General features: G+C 45.9%; 1 protein-coding gene across 1 annotated transcript in view; it reads right to left on the bottom strand.

Moving 5' to 3' along the window:
* The window catches only part of ATP8B1 (ATPase phospholipid transporting 8B1), a 958513-nt gene extending 952586 nt beyond the window's left edge, over positions 1-5927 (bottom strand). The window contains exon 1 of the mRNA XM_069627043.1: positions 5793-5927. The gene's annotated coding sequence lies outside the window, so the exon portion shown is untranslated. The remainder of the gene's footprint in view (positions 1-5792) is intronic.
* Positions 5928-23094: the final 17167 nt, after the last annotated feature.

The following is a 23094-nucleotide window of genomic DNA, read 5'->3' on the forward strand; positions in this document are numbered from 1 at the left end:
GTTTCTAAAGTTAAACAGAATTTGATAACTACGATTTGGACATACACCTCCAAAATATGCCAAGCTGTTGCTTCGAAGGTTCAAACCTGTGCATTAAACAGACGTGCTAGGGGGTTGGGTGGGGCGGTTGGACCCTTCGTAGTGCAATTTCTTCTTTCCCACTCCAAAACAAAAAAACAAAAACGAACGGAGACCGCATTTAACACCTGGGAGTACATCAGTGTACTAAGGGGGCCTGCTCTCCCTTCCTTCCTGTGCCTATGTACGTACGGAAACAGGTTTACACCACAGGAGTGTATTCAAATAAGGGATACATTGGTTTACTACAAAATAAAAAGTCGATTCAACATTATTTCGAACACCATCTCTAGTCTCTCTATATATATATATATATATATATATATATATATATATATATATATATATATATATATACACACACGTTTTTGTTGCCCTATGTAGTAGCCCCCCACGCCCCCACCATGATGCGTGGCTGTGCTGGTCTCTGCATTTATCTTAACTTTGTACTTTTCAAGTACCACTTGTACAATGTAATATATGAGTGGACACACACTTCTCTATTACTGTAACTAGTGCTCAGATTGCTCTGATGCCCGAGGGTTGGACGTGCCGCTATAAATACTAAAATGAATATTTAAAAAAGCAGAAAATCTGTTAGTTTGTTCCTTATACAATTCCACACTGTTCCACCAATCAGCAGCACATTTTTTATAGTTCCCCGGTAGAACCCTCTGGACATTTCTGGCTACATGATATTTGCACACCTCGCCCCTTTACATAAAACGGTTGCCCGAAATTGACAGAATGTCAATGTAGTCGTGGAAGGACCGGACAAAGCACCTTTTAAGCGTCTCAACGTGAGGAACAAAACTCAAAAAAGGTTGAGACCTTGAAAACCATTTTTCAAGGCTCTACGACAGACCGTTTGAAATATTTTCACTGCAACCCACTACCCCGCGCCATGGCAAGGCGACAGGTGGAGAGAGCGCATAGAATGTCCCAGTAAGCTGCAGCATGCCAACTCTCGGCTCCCCTCCATGTCTGCTCTGGGGAAGGGCAGCCAGCCACACGCACCCATTCCCACAGTATAGTTTACTTCAGAGTGCAAAGCCCACCAAGCAATAAGCGACCTACAGGATCATTTATTTTCAACAATTGATAAGTGTCATCATGGCCGTCTACATAACATGTGCAGAGTATGGATACTTTTCACTAGTTTTCTTCACAAAAGTACACGAAAAACACACATTATGAAGCCGCTTTTGACAATAACCAACATTACATGAAAACATGGCAATAAGGGCAATCTTGACTTGTGCAATGCCCCAAGCCACACAAATAGGCCTTCAAAACCTGGTATTTTTTTTTTTTGTTAATATAAAATAGGCCCAACTCCTTTCAATCCTAATTTAAGAGTATTGTAGACACAGGTATAGTGTAAAACAGTCCCTTTACACAATCTATGTAAAGTTATTACTACTGCCAAAGAGTCCCCGCTCACCATAAAAAGCACAGACGCTTACTTTACCTCCGATTGTTGAGTCAAGACAAGTAAGAATCGATGTTTAACAGCCAATTTTAATGGAAAAACAATTATTTTTCACTTCAATTCGTTTTTTCAATTAAATTGTTTTGGTAAAAATTCCATTAAAAAAAAACTCCTGCTGGCAAAACACCATAGAACCTTCCCACGAACTAGAGAATAAGGCTTAGTTTCTTTGAAAAGCGCTGTGTAATGAAAGGGTGGATCTCACTAAAAACGTGGAGAGCCCAGAACAACTACTAATGACTTTCCTGGATCAGTCCTAGGGTATTCAGGGCCGGCTCAGACTTTTTGAGCTTGTTTAACCAATGGTATGTAGGCAGAGAGCAGCAATTCCTCCAGAAGCATCACCTTCATATAATACAGTACCCAACTCAACAATATCCACAATCGTAGTCTGCATTCTTGATGTGTAGCCAAGTCCCAGGACCTCTCTGTCATCGTCAAAATAGAGCCCCAAAAAAGGACTGGCAGGGAGCCCTAATAATTCCTAAACCGTAACTTGCAACCAACGCAAAACACTTAAGGCAGACTGACGCCCTGGTGTCCAACCCAATTCAAGAGGGTGATCCAACCCTTTTATACTTTTTTTTGCCATGGTGGATTACTCCCTCTCAAGCCTTCTGCAAAAAGTGGTCATTTAACTTCTGTTACCAGAGATTTTTCCATTGGTCAGTCCCAGAAGTGATGCATGTGAAGTGTAAGTGGCTTGAGAGATGCCAAGAGGGTGGAAACCTTCTCTTGACTTGCTTCCCAACAAGGCTAGTCCAACTCGACCCCCATCTGCCTTACCTCAAAGACATTCCAGTGCTTATGATCCTTGCGTGACCCAATTTCCTGTCTGGGCTTTTCTTGGAAGCAGTGCTCCTCCCCATACATTCTTACCAGAAAGAATAAGGTGGCTTTTAGGGATGAACACAGATGGGGTTTCTTTTGGGTAAAACTCGGCCCCTGACAAAATCCTGATAGTGGAATGAGTCTCTATAAGGCAGGCTGACAAACAGGATCAAAAGGATTTGGCAAGTCTAACAGTCTATTCCCGTGGGTCAGTTGTACAGGAAGTCCCAGAACCACCCATTTTGAAATGCCAAGAACATACTCGCCAAGATATGTGACCTATGAGGAGCAATTAAACCAACAGAGAGCAACACTGGGGCTCTGCCCAATGCCCATCACAATAGCAATACCTGTTGAAGTGCCAATAACCAGACAACCAAGGGCAGCATGGTACCCATTGAGACAACCGTACCAACAGTTGACACGAAATGAAGACTTCTTACAAACTGTCCCCGAAGAGACCCAAAGGGCCTTAATCGAAGGCGAATGTTGACAACACAAAGGCCAGGACAGATCTAAAGATGAACGAAATAACCAAAGGATGACAAACCATGATGAAATGATATGAATAAAGAGGTAAAGGACTTAAAAGGATAAACAATGGTGAACTTTAAGGAAATATAACCGTAAAGCAGGAGGCAAAATATGCAACTGACTAAACGCCTGTAAATAAGCTTTGAACGCAAGAAGCTAAGGAAACGGTACTGCTTGCTATGCTTAGTAGAAGAATAGAGCGGCAAGCGCCACCAATATACATCTACCTCAAAAAAGCACATTATACAAGTGCGACTCCGTTTTACAAAAGCAGTATTAAGCCCAGAATGGTAGGAGTCAACAAGCCAGGATTCATATAACAGCACAAGCCAGACGAAAGAGCAGAATCGAAACTTAGCAAGAAGCAGCTCATGCGGCAACTTCGAAGAAACTAAATTTACGAGCATAGCAGCCAGCCAGCGAAGGTTGAGATAAAGAGGCCCAGGCAGGTGGCAAGGCTAAAGGAAGAATCAAATACGCAAAAAGATGGAAAATGAAGCAGATTCACGGTGTACTGACAAGTGACCAGCCAAGCGCGAAGAGGCACCCACATCTGATGTCATCCAAACCCAGAGGATGCCATAACTTCTCCTGATAAGAAGCTACAGTTTCGAGGTCAGCCTCTGCCAACTAATTTACACATAGCCTTAAAGTACTGATTGATGGAGGGGAGGCAGGGTGATTCTTGGGTTATACCGCACCTGGGCGATCATTCTGCACACTGCTAATTAAAGTGGAGATTTATGCCTAGGGGTGTAACCCACCCAATCACAATGGACCAAATTATCAAGGGTCCTATAGCTAGTAGAACCAATGAGACATCGTACTTTTAGTGACGTCTGCACGAATGATGTAGAGGGATGGGCGTAGACGCCCACCCAATAAGAGCTATCCAATCCTCACACTCTGTTACCATGTACAGATGTAGTACCAAAGTTTTCTCTTTAACCAATAGAATTGCATGACAATCTTTTGAGTGTTACACGTCAATGATGACGAGAATGTGCTATAACTATTGCTGACTTAATGAAGAAGTTGAAGCAAGACGGGCGATCATATCACTGATGATTTCCTATTGTACTTGTCATTAAACGGACTTCCCTTTGCCAAACAATTGAGTTGTCCTTGTTAATTCGTGTTGGAGTAAGAGAATCCCGCACCCATCCACCTCATGGTGCAGTTATCTCGTCTTTCAGTACTCAAGGGCGAGTTCTGATCCCATGGGCCCGTCAGAGGTCGCTCCTCCCTCCTGTACACAGTATATCCAACTAGATAGGGCACAGATTAATTAAATCAATCAATCTGCTGGCAGGCCTCGTGGCAAAACGATATATACATTTGCCCAAGTTTAAAAGGCAGCCCCTGGCTGTAGGAGCTTTGGGTGCCAACAAAGGCTATTTCCAGGCATGCATTTTATTATACCATGTTTGCAAACTACAAAGCAGTTGCAAAATGTGTCAGACAGTCCCAGAAGAGATAATATTTACACTAATTCTTTCAGCATGGAGGAGCGTTAAAGTGATTCCAAGTGGCAGAGTTTACCTTTTCAGACCGAATTTCCAGCGTTATTTTGTGTTACAAAAAGAGCTCGGGACTGTGCATCTGTAAAGATGTCATTATGTTACAAAACCATAGAATGCTACACAATTCCATACTGGGCCACCGAGGTGCTGGAGATGGCGTTTAACCAAAACAAGTGTGATCCCATCATGTATGCGTCACGATAGAGCGCCAATATAGTATACATTCGGAGTTATCACAGTAAACGCGACGGATTAATATATGCGGGCTAACCAGGAACTAGGATAGGTTATTTCCGGGAGCAAAAGGTGCCACTTGGTAATTATGTAGAAAGGTTCACGTGCAAACAGATTTAAAAGAAATAAAAAAGACCTTGTTTGACCCGCGAACTCCTCGATTTCATATATCATATATCAGGGGAGTCATGGTTCATATATCGGTTTTAAAAATAAAAAAGTGCTCATTCCCGTTTCGACCCTGTAGACAAGATGGAAAAGTCGTTTTTTTTTAAAAAAAAAAAAAAACCACAGTAACAGTTGTGTTAAAAACGTACAAGTTGCCTAAATCCTCTACACACAAATGGATACAGCGCGAGTCGGAACTGGACACACTCCTCGGGTTAGTTGAAGCATTGCATAGAGCTCGTGTGTTAGTTTCGCGCATTAGAAACACGGGTGACTAAAGCACAACAAGCACCGCGTTGCCCAACAGGGCCGGCAACACTTCTCGGCGCATCCCGTTCGGCCAGCTTTGCCACCCCCAGTGGCAATTGCTCAACTTGTGGGTGGATATACACACGTCAGAAACGAGTGGCTGCGCCACACCTCGCCCTTTTTAGTGGTAATTACCCTGGGGTGGACAGTTCTGAGCGCTAGGAAGCAAACTACAAATGCTTTCTACTGGATCCAGCTGTGGTACTTGGCAATTTTGGACATTCGACTATATAGATGCTCTGGGGGGCAGACGGGGTGGGTGAAAACGGGGATATTCTGATTAAGAAACAAGTATAATTATACCCTATAAAATGAACGTGGATTTTTCTTAACGGTGGCTGGGAAGATGCCCCAAAACTTTCTGCCATCAATGGGATCCAGTAGACACAACGTGCAGATCATTAAACACTGCTACGACCTTCTGAACCAATTATCAATCAAAGATTTTCTGAAGCGATCAAGAATAGCTGTACCTGGAGTAGGAGAACTATAACGACAGAAAGTTCGAACTTTTGGATGTTATGTATTCGCTATTATGTAAGCTGAAACCGAGTCGTATGACTTAAGGCAGAGAGGATGCCAGCCGCTGTGCCCCTAACGTGCCATGGTTCTTGGACCCTTACCTCTCACGCGGTTGGTGGGGGCAGCCTCTGCCCCAATCCAGCCCTCCGCCTTCAGCTGCTCGGGCTCCTTCTCATCACCCAAAACAGCTTGGGCAAGTCCCGGAACACACCTGCAGACGGGTCCCTCCCCTCGGCCGCCGTGTCACTCCCTCGCCCGACTAGTTCGGCAACTTTCTGCTGCTCCCTAAGCGCCTGACTACCGCGCATCCAAAAGGCGTGAGCGCGCCCGGAAACAAAGAAGAAAGACCCCGGCTCCGGCTGGGCCTCACCTGGGGAGAGAGAGAGAGAAAACCTGGCCGGGTCACATGACCCCTCCCCCAGCCAGGGGGCGAGGTCAGCAGGGGGCTTCCCCCAGCGCCACTCACCTGGCACCTCCAAGCGACACACCCACTGCTCTTACTGTACACGCAGCCTCTCAGGTTACCCAATTAACCAAGCCGCCACAAAAGAGCAGGGTGCACAAAAGGAGGACAGTCACTGGGAAAACAGGGAGGAAAACCAGCAGAACCAAGCAACACGTTTTCTCCCATTTGCAGGAACCCTTTTATGTCACTGTTGTGCGAAAATGCAGGTTGAAAAAGAACACAGCCAATAAGAGCATTACCGATCATCATCTGGCTACCTGCCACGCACAGTTTCTCTACCGGCTTTACAAGAGGCATGGGTTCGGTCTCGGACCAGTTTGATGAGTTAGTGCACTGCACAGTGTGTCATTATTACAACCTTGCTAGCGTGCTTTAGAATGCCCAATTGACCTCAAATGTTCGAAAAATGGACCTCCTAGTCCCAGTCAGTTTCTCAGCAAATTAGAATATCATCAGTTTACAAGAGGAGCCCCTCTTGTTTTTTTTTATTTTGGGCTATTAGGTGTCCCTTTCGACACATATAAGCCAAAACGATTGCATTAGAGTACAGAAAGGGAGGTTCATGCTAATCCCTATGGCCATTCCCACTCTGTTCTTACCCCTCCCCGCCTAAAATAAATCCTCATGGGAACTCGTTAAGCTCACTTTAATCAAGCCTTACCATCAAACTTTGCACTCAAAGTGTCTGCCAGTGTTTTTTCAAAGCAGTTTTCTGAGAGTTAATGACTTAATTGGAGTTGTAAAAGGCTACTGGTGTAATAAAAATGACGTACCAGGCCTGCCTTCAGCAACTCCATTCATAAGCAGTCTGTGTTCTTCACTGAAGTCTTGTTAAAAACAAGCCTTGGCAAAGCCAACAGTTTTGACTTGTGTAAAAGTATGAGGCATTTGCAAAGTACTGCTATTAGATGCCCAGGAACTCCCACCATTTTGCACCTGCTACCATTAATGTCCAATTAATACCACTATGGCTGTGCCTGACAAGTGCCTTTCCCATGCCTATGCAAATGCCCAAACTGTTGGCATTGCTTATGCTTGTTTCTTTTGACACCTATTTGTTTTACAGTTTCCCAATACTAACCCTGCATTTGGTATACTGCACAGACCACAAGGATGGATGTGTGACTTTCCTGTATTGACAGGTGCAGGTTTCAGTCACTGTTGGCCTTAAGAAAGCGACCCCCGCCCAATACCGGTCCACGCCAAGACAAGCTGCCCAATCAAAACGCCATGGCCCATCGTAGAATACCTCTGCCTCTCCTCTCTTCCACTTGGCCTTACTTGTGTACCCTTTCCAGGCTTGGACTGGCCTATAGGGCAATGCCCGAACCAAACACCCAAAATGCTAGTGTCGACCCGTTTTTTTGGGAAAAGTGGTCACTTTGTTGGCCAATGTAGGCCAATTTGATGAGTTACTTCACTATGCAGCTCGTAGTTTTGAACATTGTTGCTGAGTAAATATTCTTCAGGAAGTAAATTATTATTTTAGTATTCATTTTTTTAATGTTTGCTTGTTAGGCGCTTATACAATAAGAATATACTGTTTCAAAGCCCCCACAGGGCAGGAGGGAGGGGAATACAATTACAACACAATATTAAGAGCAGAGGGGGAAAAAAGGGGGAGGGACGAACCTACTATGCCTTGTGAGTATTTAGAACATGCAAGTGCAGAAGGAAGAAGGAAGAGGGAGTAAGTGCTGGGGAGTCCGAGCTTGAGGGTGAGCCATGGATAAAGTGCTGGTAATGTCGAGTGCTACACTGCCTGGGCCGCGGGAGGTGTAAGTGCAAGTCACCAGGACGGAGGGTGTGCAGATGCAAAGTGCTGTGGATGGACCGGAGCTGGGGAGCATTGGTGTGGGAGGTCAAGGCCCCAAAGATGCATAAGAGCCAAGGACAGCAATACAGCACCTGTGAGATTAGCAGAGGAGGGAAGGAGGAAGAAAAGAGGAGAAGCTTTAGGAGCTTCCGGAATTTGAAAGGAGCCTGTTCAAGGCGCAGGGAGAGGGGGTACTAATAATAAAGCTTTGCATCACAGTTAATGAAAAAATCCCCCTTGGGTACTAGTCAAACAGTCTGTCACAAAAGGAATGAATTGCCTTTTGCAACTGTAGGACACTTTTTCATTGGTGCCAGAGACAATTTTATGCCCCAGTCCGACGTGACCCTTTCCCCAAAGCGGCCATGGGCGGCCGAACGGTGTCGTGAAAGTCTTTGAATCCATGCTTACCAAATGTTATGTTATGTTAAAGGATATTTATACTGTGCACGCTCACCACGAGAGTGGTCCCCTGGTGCTCTGACGGATCTGAAAAGCAAGAGGGTAGGGTAAGTTAGTAGGACTGAGCGGGAGAAAAGAGCAAGAGAGATGCGATGCGCTGTTGGCAGCTTCAGTTGAGTTTACACCGTTCACTGAGCTTAGGTGTGTTTTCGGTTGGTAGCCGCCATGTGCTGTTGTGCAAGGCTATGTGTGGTTTGTTTTGTTGCGGTGTAGTGTAGTGCCTGCAGTTTGTTGTGCTTTAGAGCGAAGGTTGTGTTTAGTTCAGAGTTTGAGAGGTGTACGCAGAGGAGTGAGTTTCTTTTTTATTAGTAGGGTTGGATAGTGGCATCACTATCTAGATGGGGCGCATGCTGATATCCACAAATCCATCTAGATGCGATGCAGGTTAATCTTCATAATTCTGTCTGAATGTGATGCAAGCTAATATACACAATTCTGTCTGAACGTGACGCAAGCTAATCTTCACAGTTCTGTCTGAACGTGACGCAAGCTAATATTCACAGTTCTGTTTGGATGTGACAATGGCTAATATTCACAATTCTGTGTAGAATTGTGAATATTAGCTTGCATGAATAAACAAGTAATCGGTTAATTCTCCGCAGTCCTCACCTTCTGAGAGGAAGTTAATACCAATCCCCGCTGTTGCTGGGGTCTGTAACTCGTGACGTGAACGGGATGCGCTGGTACGCAGCAGTGCCCACCTACTGGACATGTGCCCGGTTGCTGTGGTGGAGGAAGGTCGGTATGGAAGGCAGAGGGAGGTAGGTAGGTGGGAACTGCTGCGGGCGACAATCCTTCCAGAACCCCAGGTGTCCTGTTTCGGAAAAAGCAGGAGTGGCATTTTCATCCGAGGCGTCTAGCAGGACAAGGAAAGAAGACACGGTGTTCTGTAAAACGCGCCCTGCCCTTCCTGCACGCCGAGTAAACACTGCCCGAGAAAGCAAACAGCCATGACAAGAAGGATTCCGAATTGTGAGAAAGAGCACGAACCGTGGAAGCAGAGACACACAATTTTTGGTAGGTCCCAATCAAACGGCCAGTATTGCACATGAGAGTACACGAGAAGTCATGCAGGCAGCAAGGCAGACAAGCGTCTGCAATGTGGCCGATTGCAGGGTAAGGTCATGCGCTTTGCTGCATTACTAGGGCAAAAGCAAAGTTACAACCACTAGTACATTAAGGATACAATCTAGAAATGGACAATTATTTAGTGTATTTGAAGACATTTTACAACAGAACATTGAACACAATTAATATAAAATTAGCTCGTACAGGACCCGGGCTGTTCGTGAATACGCGCAGCAGTAAGAGGCCACTAGATGATTCTTAGAAGCTGAATTGAAACACTGAATACATATGACAGTCATAAAAGCAGGGGCGGCGGCTGCATTTTTATATTGGAGGGGCATACATATTAGTTTCAAATATGTGTGAGGGAGCGAGCGTAGCAAACCAAGGGTGGTTCGGGGCTATGCCACCCTAGAATATTTTTTGAATAATGCATTAAAATGGTTCATTATACAGCACACTTTATGTGGAGAATAGGGTAAAAAGAAAAGAGAGTTTGGAATCGGTTTCGTAGGGTAACCCATACCAAAAATCCAACGGTGCACAGGAGCATTTTCCAACGCATTTTCTTGAGGCCTTTCACCACAATATGTGCCAGTTGTGATGAATCCAATGGTGTCATCACTCCTTTCCCGGCGATGACTTCTCCCCATGGAGCCAGGGGACAGCAGCTGCTACCTGGCCCTGGGGGCGGTTATAGGAGAGATCACATGGGGGGAGGCGACCCTTTGGGGACTGACATGACATCATCGAACAAGACATGGTATCCCCCTTTTCCTTTTAAGGATAACCCCTCCATTCGCCATGCCTTGATGGCATATTGTCACCCCTCCCCTCGCTCACCTAGGAAGGTTACTGAAACCCCTTTCCCTAACTCTGCATACAAGTCATCAAAACCTGACTTGCCTTGCAAGACTACTGAGAACACTTTCCCAGACTTTTCATACAAGTCATCAAAAAGGGACTTCCCTTTCCTTAAACACGAAAATACTTCAACAAAGAAGATGAGCCGCGTAATGAAGATCAATGGAGGCTGCACTCTAGTTGTTGTAGGAAAAGGGCTGATGCCGGGAGATCTAAACTAGCAGACCAGCTGACAAGGAGATGCTGGTTGAAGATCTCTAGTCCTCTCAGTGTCGACTGAGGGGCTGCAGGACGGGTGGTAGGTCCGTGGAGCCAACTGGCTTACCGAAGAGTCAGAGGAGAGCTGACTACAGAGGAGGGCATGCTGCGAGTACGCCAGAAACAAAAGAAAGGCTTCCGACCCTTCGCAAGCACCAGAAGGCAGAATCCACACCGCTGAAGCCCGAAGAGATGACGAACAGACGAGCGGCAGCTGCAAGAGGCAAAGAAGCTGCAAAGCAGAGGCAGTGAGAGAGAGCAGAATGCTGAAGATCTGCCACAGGATTGCTGCAGAATAACCTACACATGCCACCAAGAGTCAGTGGGTCCACCTGAGGGAAGCGGGGACACCAGGGTGTATCGGCAACCCTGGCGAAAGCAAATAACAGTGAATTAAGTAGATGAGAAAGAATGAGCAAGTGAATATTTCTTAAACAGACAGAACAGAATAAATACAAAAGACTGACACGTTTGTAAGTGTGTGTAGTATATGGCTTCTATTATGTTGGGATCACAACACGTAAAGCCAGGACCTGTTGGACAGAGCACAAGTCAAATATCAGATTACAGAGTCAGAAGTCACCAGTGGCAACTTACTTTATAGATGCTAAACACAACATTGCACAATTAAAATGTGTGATTTTGGAAAGGGTGATGGTCCCCAGGAGAGGAGGCAACATGCAGAGGTTGATTCTGCAAAAAGAAATAACATGGATTGAAAGATTGGAGTCTCTTGTTCCTAAAGGGATGAATTGTGAATGGGACCTTCCATGCTTTTTGTAAAGATTTCAATACACTTGAGACACCATTGACTCAGAGATTCTCCATAGGCATCCGACAGTGCACTGGCAAGTGCTGTTCGCTGAACTCGCTGGATTTGCTCTACTAGCTGGACAGCTGATCGTGATTGTGAAAGAAACTACAAAGGCTACTGGACAGGTGGCTACTCCTCCTTCCAGAAGTGGACTATATTTTCTCCTGGTCGCGCGCATCGTGCGTGTTCATCCGGAAGTGCACTGACAAGTGCTGTTTGCTGAACTCGCTGGATACGCTCTACTTGCTGGACAGCTTATCAAGATCATGAAAGAAACTACAAAGGCTACTGGAAAGGTGGCTCCTCTCCCTCCTGGAGTGGTCTATATTTTCTCCTAGTCGCGCACATCGGGAAGTGCACAGGCAAGTCCTGTTCAGCTGGATACGCTCTACTCGCTGAACAGCTGATCATGATCATGAAAGAAACTACAAAGGGTGACTTTATATTTTATGCCGGCCCGCAGGGGTTTATATTAGACTCAGTATCTGGACATTGCACATATACATATTCTATATCGCACATTTAGACCTTCCTTTTCAGCTACTGGACAGGTGGCTCCTCCCCTCCATGAAATTGACTATATTTTCTCCTGGTAACGCGCATCGTGCATGCGCATCCTGAAGTGCACTGGCAAGTATTGTTCGCTGAATACGCTCTACTTGCTGGACAGCTGATCATGATCGTGAAAGAAACTACAAAGGCTACTGCACATGTGGCTCCTCCACTTCCCAGAAGTGGACTCTATTTTCTCCTGGTCGCGCACTTCACACGCGCTCATGCAAAAGTGCACTGGCAAGTGCTGTTCGCTGAACTCGCTGGATATGCTCTATTTGCTGGACAGCTGATCATGATCGTGAAATAAACTACACAGGGTGACTTTATATCTTATGCTGGCCTGCAGGGGCTTATACTAGACTCAGTATCTGAACATTGGACATATACATATTCTATATCTCACATTTAGACCTTCCTTTTCAGCTACTGGACAGGTGGCTCCTCCCCTCCCAGAAGTCGACTATATTTTCTCCTGGTTGTGCGCATCATGCGCGCACCTCAGAAAGTGCACTGGCAAGTGCAGTTCGCTATTTGCTGGGTGAGGCGTGAGGAGTTTAGCATTTCATTACTGTACACTACATTAAACCATGTTGACATTGTGGTAAGCTTATTGTGGCATGACTATATAATTGTGAGACAAAGTGAATCTATTGTTAGAACATTGATAGACATTCTGCTAGACATCTTGCTGAATTGTGCTGTAGCTGAAAACAGGACATGTGTGACATTTGTGAACAGAGCAGTGAGGTTCTGCACTGTGTTATATTAACCTTGCCTGTTTGCGGTCCTCGTGGTGTCTGAGTTGTCCCTATTAATTAAGTTAGAACACACCCAGGTTGGGCAAATAGTCAATGCGCAAGACTAAATATTGTTTGAAATGATGACAGAGGTCGTGACAGTACAACCCATGAATATGAATAATGACAAAGCCAATGGATACAATTATGGAGCTGCTAAAGGTGGGAGCGAGTGATGCTTTGGTAGCCACCTCAAAATATTATCTAGGCAGTGCTCCTATGTGTGCCTACCCTCTTTGGCATCATAGAACTCGGGTTCCTAAAACAATGAGCTCTCCCGGATGTGTGGAGAAGGTGAACAAAATTATTAATCACCAACAACCGATCCCCAATTATTAGCCAAAACGAGATGAGCTAAATATAATTGATGAGGAAGCAGCAGTACAACAGATTGTGTCGGCATTTAATGAGTCAGTGCATTGTGTGGGAACCAAGCTCATTGAGAGAGTCTTCATTCCCAGGGCTATTGGGGCGATTGATGGTGACACATTATCAGATCGAATGTGTTTGCATGAAGTCTTCCAAGAAAATTTTGAAGAAAACGAGCAAGCTCAATATCATGGACCCGTAGAACATAGAGCGGTACTGGGGGGCAAGGAAAAATATTCAATGATTGTAAACGACAAAGGTGAAGCAGTCACAACAATGCAAAAGGTGAATCAGTCACAACATTGCAAAAAATAGATCTGAGTACTGGTACCTTTCAGCAAGTTAGTTTAGAGCATTGGGAATGTGAACCCTGGGGACCCAAACATAATGTCAGAACACCAAATGACGATCTGGGTGATAAAGCAGAAGTGATAAAAGCATTACAGCTAAGATCCATTGCTGACCATGAGTGGTATCCTCCCCTAAATCGTAAAGCTGTATTGAAGATATTGCATAGTGTTGTACCTCTACGAGTTGTAACAACAGAGGAACATACATATGGTGGATCTGGTAGACAATAAAAAAAGACAATTTTCAACATCTGGTTCAAGTCTGAAGCTATATTGGATTATATCATAAAATATGAAGATGATCTGTTTAAATATGGATATCGGTGTGAGATCGTAAATATGACAACTCTGAAGAATAGTTCTGTACATCTAGATCTCACATCTAAAGAAAGGATGCGATATGAACATAACACGTGGTGTAAGATGAAAGAGAGTAATGGTATAGCTACAAGAAATGTACCTACCATTGGCAATAAAGAACCATCTGAAAATATGAGAAACAGCAAGGTCAATGGTAATAATGAGGGGTATTGGCGATGGCTACCAAATATCTTTAAGGCCCATTTTTCGACTATATCTCGATGACAATAATTTGATGTGTTCTTGGAATATTAGGGGTTTTGTATATATGTGTTCTCTAAAGATGGTTTGTTGGCAAATATGAATGTATATTGCCTAGTTGCTCTGCAAGAAATGTGGATGATGGAACCATCTGAGATTGATGGCAGAATGAATTCACAAGTTCTGGCACAGAGGAGCCTTATTGGAAGACAAAAGGGCGGTCTATTGGTTTCTGTCTGACATCCCTGGACGATTGTTGAGTCTAGTGGCTCTCCTCCATGGTTCAATTGGTCATGGTTGGGTGTGATCTGTCTAGACACAGCGAGATGGTCATTATAAATATATATGACCCTCCCAATGCAGTGGAAACTAAGAATAACATAGATCTGGTTAGAGACACATTAGAAAAACCTTACCAATGTATACCACCCTGGGCGGTGGGTGATTTCAATGCTAAGATTGGGGTAGAGGTGGAGGGCGTCCCATTTTTATGTGAATCTGCCACATATGACTTAGCTACCTGCAACACACAGGGCAAAGCTTGTGCAGAGATGTTATATACGCATAACTAAGCATGTTAAATGGGCATTGTGCTGGGGATGTGCACATATCTTATACTGGTGTAGAGGAGGTCCCAATTATAGCCTGCACTCCAGCCACCCATTTTGAAGTACCAGGAACGTTCACACCGAGATATGTGACTTTTGATGATCAAATAAACCAGCAGAGAGCCGTATTAGGGCTCTGCCCAGTGCCCATCAGAAGAGCAATACCTATTGAAGTGCCAATAACCAGACAACCATGGGCAGTAAGGTATCCATTCAGAAAACCCTACCAGCAAATAACACAAAATGAAGATTGCTTAAACACTGTCCCAGAAGAAACTCAACAGGCCTTAATTGAAGACAAATGGTGATGTCACGAGGGCCCAGACAGACCCACAGATGAAAGAAACGACAATCAAAAAATGACACACAGAGACGAAACGTGATGAATAAGGATATCATGAATTTAGAAGTAAAGACGATGTTGAAATATAAAAAAACTTAAACAGTAAAGCAGGATGAAGCTATTGAACCAGCTAACGCCTGTAATATGCTTGTAACCACAAGAAGCTAAGAAAACAGCATGGCTTGCTAGCTTAGTAGAAGAATAGAGCAGCAAGCGCCACCTATATATCTACCTCAACAAAGCACACTATATAAGGGCAAGTCCACTTTATACAAAAGCAGAATTAAGCCAGGTTACTAAGGGTCAAACATGACAGGATTCGTATCTCAGCTAAAACAAGAAAAGACGGCGGAATCGAAACTCAGCAAGAAGCAGCACATGCCTGGGAAATCGAGGTCAAACCAAGAGAGGGAGGCGGACGGTAGCTCCGGAGAATCGAAACGTAAGAAGAGAGCAGCCTGCCCTATGAAGGTCAAGATAAGGAGGCCCAGGCAGTGGCAAGGCAAATAAAATTTAAATGCACAAATAGAAGGAAAACTAAGCAGATTCCCGGTGTGCTAGCACATCACCAGCCAAGCGAGAAGAGGCACCTACGCCTGGCTGTCTCCCAAACAGAAGATACCATAACTTTTCCTGACAAGAAGCTACAGTTTTGAGGCCGACCACAGCCAACTAATTGAGACATAGCACTAAAGTAGTGATTGTAGCGCTCACCTGATTCCCACGGAGGCGCAGGTCTGGCTTCGAGTGCTGATGCTTCTTCAATGGTGAAGCGCAGGACTCTGATGATGGACAGGAAGGGCCCCTCTACTCTGGCTTCTCCGGCTCGCAGGAATATTCCCCTGTGCGTGAAAAGGGAGTATTATCTACTGACTGAGTTATGCTCAAGCCTCCCACTCTCTTCCAACCCTCCACGATTCCCCGTGAAGTCTCACCTTAGGGTCAGGAAAGATGAGCTCTCCATCCTGCTTCTGATGCAGGGGCGCGTTGAAACCCAGTTACTTCACTGGATTGAGGATTGATGGGAGTTCAGGTAAGCTTGACTATTCAGGTAAGGCTCTGTAAAAGTTCTGTTGCAAGTCCAAAAGTCCAAGCTTAATAATAATGTTCATTGTCTTTTTCCCCTTAGGGGCCGGGGTTCGGAATGCCGGAGATATGGCGCCGACCCGAAGTGAAACGTGCAGTTCCAGTAAATGACAGGTAAGTTCTGGATAAGCGCTCGGGTAATGTCTTGCATTCGCTCATTCAATGTCTTTGTCTTTTTTCCCCATAGGGGCCGGGGTCCGGATGCCTGGAAGCGGCAAGACCCGAAATGAAATGGGAATGACCCAACAGGTAAGACTGAGAAGGAAACTGAGGTTTTCCTATTCCCTTCCTTCTCTCACCTTGTTCTTGTCTTTCTCTCTAGGTTCTGGGAAGTGGCTGTGGATCCGGATGATCGCTGCTGAAGATGGTGGCGTCCAGGAAAGGTGAGTGAAATGCAGCGCTGCAGCGATCGTAGCGAAATGCTTTTAAAATGTTGTCTTCCTTTTCAGGATCGTCGGTGTGATGTCTCTGTGGTGCTGATTTAGCAGGTAAGGTCTTTTGTCTCCCTTTGCAGGTGACCCAGGATTCTGACAGGCGTGGCTGAGGTCCAGATTCAGGAGCTGACACGCTGAGCGTCCAGCTGCGAGGAGCAGAACAATGCGAAGCGTGAGTTGCTGATCGGGTGTGGTTTAAATAGCTTTGGAAGAAGATCCAAGTGTGTATCCTTCCTCCGATCAGGTATGTATCCTTCCCCGACCACACCCGGGTGGAAAGTAATCCCACAGGTAAAGTAGTTCCATTCAGGCCTCAAGAGGGCCTGGATGTGGCAGCATGGTCTGCATCAGGTAAGTGCACATTAAAACACTTGAACACATGTCTAGCTTTATGAGCCTGGCGCCTAAGGCGCCAGGACAGGGGTCCAACATGAGCCTGGCGCCTAAGGCGCCAGGACTGCGTCCAAAGGGCCCCAGCTTGGGCCCGCTGGCACTCCTCTGGGGGAAATGATGCCTGCCTCTGGGGTTGCTGGGTCGGACCTGGCTCCTTGGAGGTAGGCATCATGACAGTACCCCCCCTTAAGGCCCCTCCCAAGGTTCTTCCCTCCGGGGGTTTTGGCTTGTTCAGACATCTCCGGTGAAACCTTCATACTAATCGAGGTGCGTGGTCATGATTATTAGGCTCCCATGATCTCTCCTGAGGTCCATATCCCTTCCATTCAACAAGATAGAAGAGTTTCGACTTTACCACCTTGGAGTCTAAAATGTCTTTAATTTCGAATTCTAATTCCCCTTCAATTTGAACTGGCTCTGGAGGGGAGGCTTGGACAATCGAGTTCCTGGTTGTACGGGCTTCAAAAGTGATGCATGAAAAACTGGATGTATACGCATGTTGGACGGTAGATCCAGTTTAAAGGCCACTGGGTTGATTATAGCCTTGATGGGATAAGGTCCTATGAATCTGGGATTGAAGGTTCGCGGGCCCTTGAGGGATAAGTGTTTAGTTGCTAGCCATACCCGGTCTCCTACTTGGTAAGGAGGAGTTTTACTTCGGTGCAAATCTGCGTTTTCTTTATACTTTTTCTTGGCTTGCTGTAAATGAGTTGCAGCTTCTTTGAAGGCTCGGGTTATTGTGGAATGCAGATGATTTACTGCAGGCATTTCCAGGGTCAGAGGTGGATCTAGGTCAGAGGTCCGAGGATGGTGACCATACAAAGTATAAAAGGGGGTTTGTCCGGTTCCCGAATGCACTGAATTGTTGTATGCATATTCTGCGATCCAAAGGATGTCTTTCCAATTTAACTTGGATTGGTGTAACATGCACCGAAGATATTGCTCGAGAGTCTGATTGGTTCTCTCGGTTTGTCCCTCGGTCTGGGGGTGGTGGCTGGTGGATAACCGCACATCTATTTGTGCTAGTTGGCAACACTTCTTCCAAAAATGGGAGATAAATTGACTTCCACGATCCGAGACTAATATGGAAGGGAAACCATGTATGCGAACTACATTCTCCAGGAATTCCTTGGCCAAGGTGGAAGCAGAAGGCAAACCCTTTAAAGGGATAAAGTGGGCCATCTTGGTGAATAGGTCCACAATTACAAGGATTGTGTTGTAACCAGCACAAGGAGGCAGGTCGGTTATAAAGTCCATTGACAGGGTGTGCCATGGTGCCGGTGGAATATCCAAGGGTTGAAGTAGGCCGGCTGGCCTTTTCTTTTGAGCCTTGTTTTGGGCGCAAATTCCGCAAGACAGAACAAAAGACTTTATGTCTTTTCTCCAAGAAGGCCACCAGAAGTGACATTTGATTTTTTCCTCCGTTTTAGCGATACCAGGATGTCCTTCCATTAAAGATTCATGATGATGGGCAATAACAAGTTCTTGCAATTCTTTACTTGGCAGAAACAACCGCTCCTGGAAGTAGGGTAAGTCATCCTTAACGGTGTAATGAGGACCCTTCTGACTCCATTCCAGTAAGGCTGAAGAGTCTAGAAGTTGTTTTACTTGCGTTTGGATGTCCTCAATAGTGTGCAATGAAGTTAAGCCTAAGATTCTTTGCTCAGGTATGATGGGCACAGGTTCTAAGCTCGAATTAGGTTCTTCCATGCAAATCCGGGATAAGGCGTCTGCTTTTCCATTCTTGCAGCCAGGGCGATAGGTAATTACAAAATCAAATTCCGCAAAGAATAGAGCCCACATGAGTTGTCGTGAAGATTGAGCTTTGGCTGTCTTTAAATACTGTAAGTTTCTGTAGTACGTAATTACGGCAATGGTGTGTCTTGCCCCGAGAAGATAGTGACGCCTAGCCTTGAAAGCAGATTTGATGGCCAGTAACTCTTTATCGGTAATTGCGTAGTTGATTTCAGGAGGAGAACATTTTCTGGACCAAAAGGCCACTGGGTGTAGTTGGTTAGTTTTTGGGTCTCTTTGCGACAGGACAGCTCCCATGGCCGAACTGGATGCATCTGTTTCCACTATGTACGGGAGATCTGGGTGCGGGTGTTTCAGTACAGGTGCAGAGGTGAACTTGGTTTTCAGGTCCTGGAAGGCTTGTTCGGCGTCAAGAGTCCATTCGAAGCGTTTGTTTTTCTTTAGGAGAGCGGTGATGGGTTGGACTGTTCGGGAAAATTCCGGGATGAATCTTCGATAGAAATTGGCAAATCCGAGCATGCTCTGAACTCCCTTCACCGAGCTAGGAGATGGCCATTTGAGGATGGCGTCCACCTTTCGCGAGTCCATTCGGACTCTTTGAGGTGTCAGGATGAATCCGAGAAACTCAACTTCTGTGGTGTGAAAAACGCATTTTTCGAGTTTTGCAAATAGTTTGTGCTGGCGCAATTTCTCAAGAACTGCCCTAACATGTTTTCTGTGATCAGATTCTGAAGAAGAGTACACCAGGATGTCGTCAATGTAAACAATGACACAGACATCGATAAGTTCCCGAAGAACATCATTCATAAAGTACTGAAAGGCGGCAGGTGCATTGCACAACCCGAAGGGCATCACCTGATACTCGAAGAGCCCAAATTTGGTGCGGAATGCAGTCTTCCATTCGTCGCCTTCTTTTATGCGCACCAGGTGATAAGCTCCTCAGAGATCTAACTTGGTGTACACACAAGCGTCTTTCACCTGGTCGATAAGCTCAGGGATCAAGGGCAGAGGATAACGATTCTTAATCGTTATTTGATTTAAGGCGCAATAGTCTATACACGTTCTAAGGTCGCCTTCTTTTTTCGGCATGAAGAACAGAGCTGAAGAGACAGGAGACTTGGACGGGCGAATAAAACCATTGGCTAGGTACTGATCTAAATACTGACGCAAATGCAGGTTCTCAGGTTCCGTAAGAGCATAAATCCTAATACAAGGAAGTTGAGCATTGGGTACCAGATCGATTTGGAAATCATAAGACCGATGGGGAGGTAACGTGTTAGCCTGTTCTTTCTGAAAAACGTCTTGGAATTCTTGGTATTCTGACGGTAGCTGTACAGGGGTGGAAGTTGCTGAGGCTAGACCCATAGCTGGATTTCTTGGATAACAAGTTGTTTCACAATCAGGAAAACTTATCTTCTTTGCTCGCCAGTCAATTCTGGGATTATGTGTTTCTAACCAAGGAATTCCAAGAATTACTTGAAATTGTGGGGCCTTGATCACATCAAACACGATTGCTTCCCGATGTCCATCCTGACCCACCAGAGTCACTTCAACAGTGGAATGCGTTACTGGCCCTGAGGCTATTTCGGTTCCATCTACTGTAGTAATGACATCTTGGGTTACTTTCGGGCGGAAAGGAAGCTTAATCCTGGAAGCCAATTCACGGTCTATGTAATTTCCAATAGCTCCACTGCCGATGTATGCTTTTATAGCATGCAACTGCTGAGGCTGTTTTGGGTCCACGAGCACCATTGGCATGACAAAATGCGAGGTCAAAGAGTTAGTTTTCAAGCTCGGCAAGCGGACCCCTACGCTTGTCGGGCTAGGTCGTTTCCCGAATCAGGTGTCAATAATTCGTTATCAGTAGCTCCAACCACCTTCTTAAGTGGTTTAACTGGACAATTTCGAAGAAAGTGACCGGAAGTCCCGCAATACAGACAAAGTTGCATTTGCCGCCTTCTCTCTCGTTCTTTCTGCGTTAATGGTCCTTTAACGCCACCGATTTGCATAGGTTCAGATACGTCGGTACTCTTGGAGTTAGCGTGGGTTTTGATCGGTACTCGGTTTTCATACTTGAACCGATCTGCTTTTCTATTTTGAAGTCTGTGATCAAGTTGAACCACCAAGTCAATGTAGTCTGCGCAGACCTGGGGTGGGTTTACTATCTGAGCTAGAACGTCCTTAAGCTCTCCGCGCAGGCCTCAATGAAACAATGTGATCCTTTTGTTTTCTGGCCATCCAGTTTCCACAACCAGTCTGTTAAAGGTGGCAATGTAGGACAGAAGATCCTGATTACCTTGTCGTAAGGATAGCAGTTCGTTATCAAGGGCCTGTCCTTGAGAGTGTCGAGCGAACAATCTTTCCATGCTGTCCTGGAAGCCCTGAAAATCCTGGAGAATGGGATCATCCTGATTTACCAATGGAATAGACCAATCGGCAGCACTGCCACTGAGGTAAGATAGTATAAAGGCTACCTTGGTCTGATCGTTAGGGAAGGCTCTGGGTCTGCATAGAAAAGTGTAAAGACATTGGTTCATAAAGACGGCATATTTCTTGGGATCCCCCGCAAAACGTTCAGGCGGGGCCAAAGGCATGTGTCCAGGTAGATTAATTTGTACCGGGTTACTCAAACCCATTGATGTGGAAATGTCTACGGAATTAGGTAAAGGAGTGTGCCCTGCCTGGGCCTGTAATAAACTTTTGGATAGGTCATCTGTTCTTTCCTTGGATAAGATCAGTTCTCTTTTGAGAGTGTTAGTCTCCTGGCGGGCTGAGTGCACCTCCGCCTGTAATTCCCCCAAAAGCTGGGCCAGCTGGTCAGTCTCGATAGTCTCCATAGCGCCCGGGTGGGAAATTGTGGGTAGGCTTCGCGTTCTGTAGCGCTCACCTGATTCCCACGGAGGTGCAGGTCTGGCTTCGAGTGCTGATGCTTCTTCAATGGTGAAGCGCAGGACTCTGAAGATGGACAGGCCCCTCTACTCTGGCTTCTCTGGCTCGCAGGAATATTCCCCTGTGCGTGAAAAGGGAGTATTACCTACAGACTGAGTTATGCTCAAGCCTCCCACTCTCTTCCAACCCTCCATGAATCCCTTCCACGATTCCCCGTGAAGTCTCACCTTAGGGTCAGGAAAGATGAGCTCTCCATCCTGCTTCTGATGCAGGGGCGCGTTGAAACCCAGTTACTTCACTGGATTGAGGATTGATGGGAGTTCAGGTAAGCTTGACTATTCAGGTAAGGCTCTGTAAAAGTTCTGTTGCAAGTCCAAAAGTCCAAGCTTAATAATAATGTTCATTGTCTTTTTCCCCTTAGGGGCCGGGGTTCGGAATGCCGCAGATATGGCGCCGACCCGAAGTGAAACGTGCAGTTCCAGTAAATGACAGGTAAATTCTGGATGAGCGCTCGGGTAATGTCTTGCATTCGCTCATTCAATGTCTTTGTCTTTTTTCCCCATAGGGGCCGGGGTCCGGATGCCTGGAAGCGGCAAGACCCGAAATGAAATGGGAATGACCCAACAGGTAAGACTTAGAAGGAAACTGAGCTTTTCCTATTCCCTTCCTTCTCTCACCTTGTTCTTGTCTTTCTCTCTAGGTTCTGGGAAGTGGCTGTGGATCCAGATGATCGCTGTTGAAGATGGTGGCGTCCAGGAAAGGTGAGTGAAATGCAGCGCTGCAGCGATCGTAGCGAAATGCTTTTAAAATGTTGTCTTCCTTTTCAGGATCGTCGGTGTGATGTCTCTGTGGTGCTGATTTAGCAGGTAAGGTCTTTTGTCTCCCTTTGCAGGTGACCCAGGATTCTGACAGGCGTGGCTGAAGTCCAGATGCAGGAGCTGACACGGTGAGCGTCCAGCTGCGAGGAGCAGAACAACACGAAGCGTGAGTTGCTGATCGGGTGTGGTTTAAATAGCTTTGGAAGAAGTTCCAAGTGTGCATCCTTCCTCCGATCAGGTATGTATCCTTCCCCGATCACACCCGGGTGGAAAGTAATCCCACAGGTAAAGTAGTTCCATTCAGGCCTCAAGAGGGCCTGGATGTGGCAGCATGGTCTGCATCAGGTAAGTGCACATTAAAACACTTGAACACATGTCTAGCTTTATGAGCCTGGCGCCTAAGGCGCCAGGACAGGGGTCCAACATGAGCCTGGCGCCTAAGGCGCCAGGACTGCGTCCAAAGGGCCCCAGCTTGGGCCCGCTGGCACTCCTCTGGGGGAAATGATGCCTGCCTCTGGGGTTGCTGGGTCGGACCTGGCTCCTTGGAGGTAGGCATCATGACACTGATTGATGGAAGGGAGGCTGGGTGAATCTTGGGGCATCCTGAACCTGGTTGACCATTCTGCGTGCTGTTAATTAAAGTGGAGATTTATGCATGGGGTTGAAGCCAACCCAATCATAGTGAACCAAATAATCT

The sequence above is a fragment of the Ambystoma mexicanum genome, chromosome 6p (assembly GCF_040938575.1).
Source record: "Ambystoma mexicanum isolate Mex_15411 chromosome 6p, UKY_AmexF1_1, whole genome shotgun sequence".
NCBI classification, from domain to species: Eukaryota; Metazoa; Chordata; class Amphibia; order Caudata; family Ambystomatidae; genus Ambystoma; species Ambystoma mexicanum.